The sequence below is a fragment of the Caretta caretta genome, chromosome 9 (genome assembly GCF_965140235.1).
Source record: "Caretta caretta isolate rCarCar2 chromosome 9, rCarCar1.hap1, whole genome shotgun sequence".
Taxonomy (NCBI): Eukaryota; Metazoa; Chordata; order Testudines; family Cheloniidae; genus Caretta; species Caretta caretta.
In genome coordinates, this window is record NC_134214.1 from 66,492,956 (window position 1) to 66,504,615 (window position 11,660).

Genomic DNA, 11,660 nt, shown 5'->3' on the forward strand with positions numbered 1-11,660 from the left:
GAAGCAGAATGGAAGGATGCAAACATTCACATAAGATCTTGGTAAACACCAAACAAAGAGGCCTCAGTTTCAAAGCATAAACATTAAATAAGGGTCTTTGTCCCCAACTATGTAAATATGATCATTCTACTCTCATTGGGAATCTGTGAGAAAATAAACATTTACAAAGGCTGATACAAAAGATGGGTCTTTTATTAGAACTGAATTGGCTCATTTAGACCTGAACCTAGGGTCATTGAGGATGGATGGGGAAACTCCAGTATAAGAGAGCTTCTGCTATTACTGGCATCAATTACAATGAACTCTTGATCCACCAAAACGCTAGGGGAAAGCAGTAATGGCACACATACCACAACAACTTTGGGAATGCAAACAATGTCTCAACTGAATCAAAGCAGTTTGTATTTCTTTCAGTAGATCAAAGCATAAGCAGTGAGTACCTGCCACATTTTTATCTTTAAAACATTCCACTGATTTGGGAAAGCAAAAATAAACATTCAAACCAATATGTGGTTTGTACTCTCTATTTGGAAAAACATGCTTAATTTTAAGCATGAATTTACATCCACTGAATGCAATGGGACTTAACCATGTACTTAAATGATTTTCTGAATGGGGATTGAATTAAACATGTGCTTGATGTGAAACATGTTTGTATTGTGCTAATATAGGGTCCTAATGCATAAAGAAATACCACTTTTCAATGTATGCAAATATATGCTTTCAAGTCAAGAAGCTATAAGTCAAGTTATAATTTTTCCTTTCTTCATGAAGTTATAAACTACTGAAATTCTAGCTCTGTGCTAGATGTGCTGTCAGTCTCTCAAATATAGTATTACAAATGTGACAGTATAATAACTTGTAAACAATGGACACAATATAGAGAATCCAATAAAGAGTGAGCATGTATAGTAATGAAATAATAGAGCATAATCAGATGGGATTTAGAAGAATCTCTGTTTTTATTAATTCTCTGATGTTTTTAAACAGATACAATGAAAATGCCTCTATGACAGACTATACATAGATTTTCAAAAATATAAATTTCCGCATCACAGGTTCCTGTTTCAAATACTGAATAAATGATTCCTAGAGTAGAATATGGTGATAGATTAAAGGCTACTTTAAAAAGAAATAAAACATTAATTACAGTGCATGGGAGCAAAGCATGCTTCTTATTCCAACTTTGCATCAACAGTTTCTTAATTAGATCTGGCATGTTAAGGAGAAAATAATATGACATTTTATTAGCAGTTGGGATACATTTATTTTTAAAAAAATAAGTATGTAGCTACTTATGCCTTTTTTATTATTACAGACCCACACTTGTTTGAAATCTTTTGTCTGTCTTTATTCTAAATTGAGATAGCTAGAAAATGGAACACAAATTTCATGCTGTTTCCCCAAACCCTTTTTCTTCAAAATTCTGTTTCAAGAAATTCTCTGAGAAGCTGCAAGCCGGAGCACTGTCCTTCATTTTAGAGTTCAACAGTTGAGAATTCTGCATTATGAGTCATGATTCTGAGACCATTCCTTTTCTGCAACATATATTTGTATTTGTGACTTTTTAAAGCATCTACTAACAAAAAAAACCCCAAGAAAATATATTTTGAATTATTCTGATTACACAAAATTATATTCATATCTCCCCTTTCAGATACCCACACAAGCAAAACTGCTTACAAAGAAAGGAAAGGTAGAAATAGCTTGAAGGTTATTGTCCCTTCTAAATCAAAACCTCCATACCCAACCCAAGTTACACATAATTAATTTTAGACTATATTTTCATCCTCCTGAAGATAATCCATAAGTGGTTTCCATATCTACTCAAATAAATACTATCCTGTATTCTGCAGATAACTCTTTAATATGTCTCCATCTAAAACAGACTGAAAAAACATTTGGTTTTGTCCTTCCAGTGCCTCAAGATAATTGTCTTCCCTGCCACCTGACCAATTCATAGCCAAGTTGTTTTTCCTCTTTGAAATGTCCTTCAAATCAGACATACCATGTAATATATATTAATGATGTGAATCTTTTCTCTCCCCCTTTCCCACAAATCATGTGCAAGCCCATCAGATTTTAATATTTCCAGCAAGAATGTTCAAATCTGGGGTCTAATTTGCACACATTATGTAACATGGCATGCAGTATAAATTCTGCATGGTTTAAAGAACTTCAGCTTTAGGATCAAATTTCTGGCTGCCTCATAATCACACATCATGGGATTCACTGAATATGAATGAGAGACTGCAAGGCAACTCTCTGACACCACATTCTACAGGCCATTACCCTCTGATCCCACTGAGGGTTACCAAAAGAAACTGCATCATCTGCTTAAGAAACTCCCTGAACAAGCACAGGAACAAATCTGCACAGACACACCCCTAGGGCCCTGACCAGGGGTATTCTATCTGCTACCCAAGATCCATAAACCTGGGAATGCTGGACGCCCCATCATCTTGGGTACTGGCAGCCTGACAGCAGGATTGTCTGGCTAGGTGGATTCTCTCCTCAGGTGCTAAGCTACCAGCACTCCCAGCTATCTTTGAGACACCAATCAGAGGAAACTACAATCCATTGGTGTTCTTCCAGAAAACACCATCCTAGCCACTATGGATGTAGAAGCTCTCTACACCAACATTCCACACAAAGATGGACTACAAGCCATCAGGAACAGTATCCCTGATAATGTCATGGCAAACCTGGTGGCTGAACTTTGTGACTTTGTTCTCACCCACAACTATTTCAGATTTGAGGATAATTTATACCCTCAAGTCAGCGGCACTGCTATGGGTACCCGCATGGCCCTGCAGTATGTTAAAATTTTTATGGTTGACTTAGAACAACGCTTTCTCAGCTGTCATCCCCTAGCACCCCTGCTCTACTTGCGCTACATTGATGACATCTTCATTATTTGGACCCATGGAAAAGAAGCCCTTGAGGAATTCCACCATGATTTCAACAATTTCCATCCCACCATCAACCTCAGCCTGGTCCAGTCCACACAAGAGATTCACTTCCTGGATACTACAGTGCAAATAAGCGATGGTCACATAAATACCACCCTATACCGGAAACCTACTGACCACTATACTGACCTACATGCCTCCAGCTTTCATCCATTCCACATCACACGATCCATTGTCTACAGCCAAGCTCTAAGATACAACTGCATTTGCTCCAATCCCTCAGACAGAGACAAGGATCTCCATCAAGCATTCTTAAAACTACAATACCCACCTGGCGAAATGAAGAAACAGATTGACAGAGCCAGAAAGGTACCCAGAAGTCACCTACTACAGGATAGGCCCAACAAAGAAAGTAATAGAACACTGCTAGCATCACCTACAGCCCCCAACTAAAACTTCTCTAGGGCGTCATCAAGGATCTAGAACCTATCCTGAAGGACGATCTCTCATTCTCACAGACCTTGGGAGACAGGCCAGTCCTTGCTTACAGACAGCTCCCCAACCTGAAGCAAATACTCACCAGCAACTACACACCACACAACAAAAACAATAATCCAGGAACCAAACCCTGCAACAAACCCTCCTGCCAACTCTGTCTGCATATCTATTCAAGGGACACCATCATGGGACCTAACCACATCAGCCATCAGGGGCTCATTCACCTGCACATCTACCAATATGATATATACCATCATGTGCCAGCAATGCCCCTCTGCCATGTACATTGGCCAAACCGGACAGTCTCTGGGCTAAAGAATAAATGGACACAAATCAGACATCAAGAATCATAACATTCAAAAACCAGAAGGAGAGCGCTTCAATGTCCCTGGACACTCAATAACAGACTTACAAGTGGCAATTCTTCAACAAAAAAACTTCAGAAACAGACTTCAACAAGAAACTACAGAACTGGAATTAATTTGCAAACTGGACACTGTCAAATTAGGCCTGAATAAAGACTCGGAGTGGATGGGTGACTACAAAAACTAATTTTCCCCCTATTGATACTCACTCACACCTTCTTGTCAACTGTTGGGAATGGGTGACGTCCACCTTGATTGCATTGGCCTTGTTAGCACTACAAAAGTAATTTTCCCTCTGCTGATATTCACCCCTTCTTTTCAACTGTTGAGAATAGGCCACTTACACCTTAATTGAATTGGCCTCGTTAGCACTGGCCGCACACTTCGTAAGACAACTCCCATCATGTGCTGTAATATACATACTGCTTACTGTAATTTTCACTCCATGCATCTGAAGAAGTAGGTTTTTTACCCATGAAAGCTTATGCCCAAATAAATTTGTTAGTCTTTAACATGCCACTGGACAAATATTGCATTGGGTCAAATGAAAAGTTTTGTTCAACCCAAAACAAAAAAGTTGTTTAATTTTTCATTTGAGAGAGAAAAATGAAAAAAAAATCAGTTTCAGTTTTAACCGAACCAATTTTTTTCCATTTTTTTCAGTATAAGGTCCAAACTGAAAAATCAATTATTAGCTCGGCTCTATTCATCACCATGGTATCTAGGTATTGTGAATACATGACTCAGGAGTTCCTTTCCAGACCTCATTATTTGCTGTTCTATAATAGCATTACTGATGATTCGCTAAGATGTGCTCTTCTCCCTTAGTCATTATTGACCAAGTTAACTCAGTTCACTGCATAGTTAACCCAGGTGACTGGTCCTTGGATCTGAGCCTAGACCAGGAGCAAATGTTCCCACAGCAAATTCCTACATGCATTACTGTATCACCACTGTTTCTGCATTCACTTGTATGTGGAGGAGGCATATCCCTAGTTCTTTTCTGAGATGCTCTATGATTCTTTCTCAGTCAATAGTGCCAGCTGTGGCAGAACTCATCTGTCCTTCAGAAGGAACTGTAGAAAAGCAACTGGGGAGAACTATCGACACTAAAGTGAGTTTTGCTCATATTTCCACTGCAAAGTGGGCAAGCTTCAGCCTGAGTATAAGCAGACTCCATCTTCTAATCTAGAACCACAGCTGGATCAGCTAGTCTGGGTTTAAAGCACCTTCAAACCTCGTGTGACCCTAGACGCTCCTGTTTTCACACTCTACATACTACTGCAATGATACTGGTACAAAATATGCCTTGTCAGTCACCTGAGAAGACAAAGAAAACCACAGCCTTGGACTCTGTGGGGATCTTGGCGAAAAGTTAGCTAGCTATTACTGGTAAAAGGAAGATTGTGAAGAAACTATCTTGAACAAAGACTGTAGCTTGTAAGGTTAGGTCTTAGCCATTAGAAAGTGTATTGTACTTTGTTTGCTTATAACCATTTCTATCTTTATTCCTTCTACTTGGTATCACTCAGCTTATATCCTTTTATCGGTAAATTTGTTTCACTTTTTACTGCAAACCAATGCTGTGCTGTGTTTGAAAGGAAGACTGTATTTACCCCAATTAAGTTAATAAGCTGTGATATACTGACTCTGTAAAAGAGCAGTGAGCTTAATATCTTCTATGAATGTACAGTGATGGGGGAGTACATTGCAGAGATACATCTTTGAGGAGTTCAGGGCCTGGAGTTCACTGATTGTTACCTGCTAGGGAAATTCTGATCTGGGACAGCCTTGAGGCATTGGCTGGTGAGAAAGACAGGCTGGTGTGTCAGTGAGCTGACACACAGTATAACCCCAGCAAAGCTCACTCTTGCTAAGGCAGAGAGGTAACACAGGGCTCACAGCTCTGGGTGTCCCCAGAATCATGTGACACTTGGGTAAAAGAGGGATGACAAAGGGGTTTGCACTCAAACATTGAGAAGAGCCCATGGATAACTGTGCAGTGAAGACACACCCTTAGACTAGACGGCTCTGGAAGTGTTGTAGTGTTGGAGCTGCTGTGTTTTGGGTGAGAAGACAGATAGGTCCTCCCCAAGTTTCCAAGGCACTTCATCCAAGTATCCTTGCCACCTCCAGCTCTATAATCAGTTTGCGCCTTCCTAAATCTCCCCTGTAGTTTCAACTGGAGTGAATGCACCTGATCCTCAGTGCTGTAAAGGAAGTTGAAGTTCATGGAGGTACACTGATATACATGAGATGGGGATATGACCCAGTATCATTTTCCCCTTTGAATTGTGATTCTAACATTGAGAGCTGGTGTCTTGGTGCTACTAGAGCTAAACATGCAACTATGTCATAAATATTAATAGATTTCAGAAAAAATGTAAGTATAAACTAAAATTAATGGCATTAATGTACATTAGGATGAGGCTAATTAGAACTATGAACTAACAAAGAATATCTCTGATAGTGACCACTTAGTGATGCAGTGTAATTAGGATTATGAGGGATGGGGCAGAAATGGTGTTAGTTTATAAGATAATATGAAGTTATGAGATTTTAAAAGTCTCCAGTGAGAAGTATCTCAGACTTGTTTCTTCAGATGTATTTTCAACATATTTTAAGGTTGTTGTTTTTCCTTTCAGATTAGAAAAGGTAGAAAGACAGATAATACAGCTGAATCTAGGACTAACTAAGATGAAGTTACTTTTCTACCAGCATGCATAACTGCAAGGCGTTGTCCAGTGCACTTCAAATGCAAAGTAGCTCTCCCTTCCAATTTCCTGCAACTGAGACATGGTCAGGCATATCTGAAAACATGGGGTCAAAACAAAAACCTAATCTACAGCAATCATTGCTTCTCCCATTATAATATTTCCCTAGTCTTCCTTCCCCATATCTTTTAATAACAATAATAGTGAACCTTGACACACCCACCCTCCCCACTGCTCCCAATAAACCCAAATAGAACCAAAGACCAGAAGCTGGAGAACATGTGCAAAATGCTGAAGTCTTCTCTCACTCTGAACATGATCTCATTTCTTTTCAGGTTACATTTTGTGTTCTGGGTATATGTTACATGACCTGCATTGAACACAATAATCTTCATGAGAGAATACTAAATACACACACCTATGTTGCAGGAACTTTTTAGAAAATGCACAAAAATGTAACTTACGCACCACAAAACTGATGGCAAATTGGCCCTGTCTTTTAGAGATGAGTTCCGATCATAATGCAGATGGATTATTTTTGTCATTCCTCAGATAAACAATTTTTCTCCTGAAAAAAATATCATTTTCAAAGCAACATAATATGTTTTGTGTAGCTATCTTTTGTGGAGAAATCATGTTCATTAAGGATATACTATGCAGCAGTCTACTTTGCATGGCTTTCTCATAAACTAACTAAGGACCCAATCCATTCACCGTGGTCCTCCCTTGGGCAGGATGATAAACAAGAACATTATCTTTTTGCAGGGCAAGCCACGTCCCACTTTAAAAATAGCAATAAATTACTGAGTAGCTCTTATATAGCGTATGTTGTTGTCTGAGCTTGGCTCCGACTTACCTAAAACAAATTTTAAATAAACTTGCCAACTGATAAATCCATGAGCATAAAGTGTAAATCTCTTATTTTAAGAGTCTCTCTCTCTCCCTCGCCTTAACAGTGCTGTGTTTATTGCCTGTGTTACTGTAATCGGTGCACAATACTGTATTCAGTTAGCATAACAATTCCATATTTCAACTTCAACTGCAGGTAACACTAATTACACAGGAAATGCTATCTCGCATCTGCATTGAACATAGCTGTAAGCAAAAAGCATAATTACCCTTGAATGTTAAAGAGTTGGTGCTTATTTGTGAAAGCACATTTCAGTCAATATTTTAGACATGTTTCAGTCCAGCTTTAAGCAAAAACTCCATATATTTCTCTCCTTTAAATTCTCCCTGCCTCACTACAGATCATGTCATCCAGCAGAATTGAGAGGGTGGCAAGGAATGGAGAGGGAGCTGGTAAAAACAAATTGGATTTCTAATTCAAAACTAGAGTCAAAACCATTATTCAGTGCTGTGTTTTTTATTCTTTTGGAGAAGGGCTAAACCTTTCCGTTTCTGACCAAGTTATATGTAGTAGTTGCTGCTTCCCCTCCCACTGACAATTAGATTAGTGGAGACAATTTCTCTCCATTAAAGATTTTCCACTTGACACTATAACTTAGTCACTGTTAGAATTACCCTTTAGGGGAGCACTTTTTAAATTCAAGGTAAGAAAAGGATTTGCATTTATCACTTTGGCTAAATATAGTGTACACTCTCCCCCACTATTCATTCCCTCAGCACTTCACCCGAACTCACAGTGAAAACCCTTCCAGGAAAGATGAAGGTGAAGATTTTTTTTATATGTAATCTAAGTTACCTGCTACCTGTAGGCAATTAATATAAGTAAACAATATTTTAAATGAAAATTGTTTGAAAAGCATTGTAGCTAAAAAATATAGGCTAAGTATATGTCTTTTGTTGCATGGTCTTATTACAAAAGGCAAAAGTCATCAAATTATGTCAGTGTTTATGACAGGACACACAGTATAAGACAAGTTCAATGCATGACTACTGTTAAAATACAATCAAGAGCTTGCTAAATACCATAATGTGACAGGAGAGGGGACCTGATTTTCCTGACCAGCTGACCAGCTGCAGCTCCCACTGACTTCCACTGGATCTGCAAGAGCTCAGCATCTATAAAAAATAGGCCGACGGTATTTAAGCTTCACACATTTAGCAGAGACAGAGTTAAAACCTTGTCCCTTGGAATAAATTAGCATGTTTCTGCTTTCTATGGGTATTTTATAGGAATCCAGCTAATGGGGAAGAAAAAATGGCCATGAGAAAATAAGGAAAAAGGAATGAGAGTGGGTATTGTTTAGGTAGATTACTCCACACAGAAGCCTCTCAACCCACACCTGGATCCCCCCACACTAAGCCTCTCTACACTCGGATCCTGCCTTGCTGAGCCTGCCTGCCCACACCTGGTGCACTGGCATGGAGGGGCAGGGCCCTGGGGTGTTTCTGGGACAGGCCCAGGCCTTGCGCTGTGTCAGCGTTGGGGGGCAGCCTCATCGCTGAGTCCATGTCCCAGGTGGGAGTTGCACATTGATCTCCCACCTCTGTGCAGCCATTGGCCTGTGCTCCCCAATGCCACGCTGGAGCTTCCACATTTATTTGACAAATAAAATTTTCAGAATTTTAAAATATTGGGCACAAAATTTTTATTTTTTAGATTAGAATTTTTAATTTTTTGGCATAGAATGTCCTCAGGAGTAGACTATGTAATATATCCACAGTGTATACACTGTAAATTGTACTTGCTATGCTTATTAATTAAGTGGTTAATGCATTAGCCTAGGAGTTAGGATGATGAAATGGTTAAAGTGCCAACCTGAGACTTTGGAGACCTGGGTTCAATTTTCTGCTCCATCACAGGTTTGTTTGTTTGTTTAGTTTGTTTGGGTTGGGGTTTTTTGGGGGTGGGGGGTGACCTTACACTAGTTATTTTCTCTGTGACTCAGTTTCCCATCTGTGAAATAGGGGAAATTCTAAGACCCTCCGATGCTATGGTAATGGGGGTCATGTAAGTAATTTTAGACAGCTATTTTTTCAGTATAGATTATCCTACAACTGTATACTGCAGGGTTTATTTTACCAGTACAGAAGACACACCCCCATCCTTGGAGAAGTGAAGACTTACCTGCTTCTGTATAAAAGGACCGTAGCTGTCTGCCCTTACTGCAGTGATCTGCAAGCAACTAGGACATGGTCAGCTGTGGAGTGGAACAGTGACTCTCTCCAACCTCAGAGCGAGGAAGTGAAGGATGTTCTTGGGTAGAAAGCTGAAATGGCGCAAGCCCCAAACACTGTGCACAGCGTGAAGTAAGTCTTGTTCTTATTCCTATCCTCTGTGGAGGATTTTGTTTGACTTGGCATGAACACATGTTCCCACAACTTCAAAGATAATAATTTTGTCTATAAATTACATTGTAATTACAACAAACAACATTTCTCTTTAAATGAGATCATCATAAATACTAAGTTATCAATTAAGACAGATAACAGAGATCATGTGTTCTTTTATGTCTTGTCCAACACTGATATGTAAGAAATAATAAATAATGATAGTGATTTTGGAACAGATCCTAAAATTGCTCATGTGGGATGATTATTATACAGTAATATATACCCCACAACCCACGGTTGTTTAACAGTGCTATTGTGAAACGAGTATTAACAATAATGGCATAGAAGGAAAACCTACAAGAATACTAGAGTGATTCTATCTAGCTGTCACAAAGCATTTAAAAAAGAAAATATAATGTTTAAAACACTAGGCACTTCACTGCAACGTAGTCTGCAAGACAATGGGAATAGAACAAGTGTGCAGATCAGAAACACAGTTACGCACTCAAGGATTACAGCCAGTTATTTCTATAACACAATCTAAAGGTCACAAATAAGATGTGAAATGTACATCTGCCGACTGGAACAATATTTTCTATGCCCTACACCCAATCTGATTTCTCTTCTGATCCTCTTAGCAACTCCTCCATTGTATCATTAGTAAGAAAAATAAATCTTTGCAAAAAACAGTACATATAGATTTCAGAAAAAAATAAATGGAGGCAATTACATCTCTAGTTACAAAATGACAAGAATAGTCAGAAATTTGTCCCTGGTAGCATGGCTGAATTACTGGAGCTATCTCATGAAAAAGCTTTGCCCTGTATGTCTGCCCTGTATGTCGGCATTTCACCAGTATAGTTGAAAAAAAAAAAAAGTTATATTAATTGATGATTCTGAAAATGGATTTATGTTCCTACACACTAACTAATCTAGTTCCTGTTGGAGCAGGATGGCATAAAGTTTTCCCATCATTCTATATAGTACAAGTTACTATAGACAGATGTATTGGGGAGCTTTACATATTTACAATATTTTAGGTACTGACCACAGCCAGACTCAAGATCCCTAGTGAAAATTCCTGTTGGAAATTTTCAACTAGTTCCTACTGCTTATAGTTGATCAGTTGGATTTGGAACTAACTAACAGATCTAGTGGTCTACTGGCGCTTCTGGTCCTTCAGTAGAAACCAACCAAACAGTACAAACCAGAAGCTAGCAGATGAAAGATAATGAAGTCTACCAGAGATCTCTGTGGCATTTGATTTGTTTGGCTATAGCAATTTCCATCATGTGATTTTTTAACCAGAATGTCATTTTCCACAATAAGGCTCTGATTCAGTAAGGCGTATAACCATGTGCTTAAATTTAAGCCCATCAGTAGTCCCAGAGATTTAGAGATACAAATGGGATTAGGCACCCAACTGAAAGTCAAAGTAAATTAGGTACCTAACTCCCTTAATTCGTCTGAAGATAGTCCCCAAAATCTTAGTTATGTCATAATGCTTAGATGTCTGCAGAGTTTGTTATGCAATGGGCAAAAAAAAAATTCTTTATAGGTGTCAAGGTTCCTTCCCCACTCTGAACTCGAGGGTACAGATGTGGGGACCTGCATGAAAAACCCCCTAAGCTTATTTTTACCAGCTTAGGTTAAAACTTCCCCAAGGTACAAACTATTTTATCTTTTGTCCCTGGACCTTATAGCTGCCACCACCAAGCTTCTAACAAATATAACAGGGAAAGAACCCACTTGGAAACGTCTTTCCCCACAAAATCCCCCCCAAGCCCTACACCCCCTTTCCTGGGGAAGACTTGATAAAAATCCTCACCAATTTGCACAGGTGAACACAGACCCAAACCCTTGGATCTTAAGAACAATGAAAAAGCAATCAGGTTCTTAAAAGAAGAATTTTAATTAAAGAAAAAGTAAAA

The 11,660-nt window shown here is 38.9% G+C and overlaps 1 long non-coding RNA gene across 1 annotated transcript in view; it reads right to left on the bottom strand.

Annotated features, from left to right (window-relative positions):
* The window catches only part of LOC142073291 (uncharacterized), a 51,507-nt gene extending 41,867 nt beyond the window's left edge, over positions 1–9,640 (bottom strand). Inside the window, exons 1-2 of the long non-coding RNA XR_012670093.1 lie at positions 9,524–9,640; positions 8,422–8,514 (exon numbers count right to left, since the gene is read on the bottom strand). This is a non-coding gene — a long non-coding RNA (uncharacterized LOC142073291). The remainder of the gene's footprint in view (positions 1–8,421; positions 8,515–9,523) is intronic.
* Positions 9,641–11,660: the final 2,020 nt, after the last annotated feature.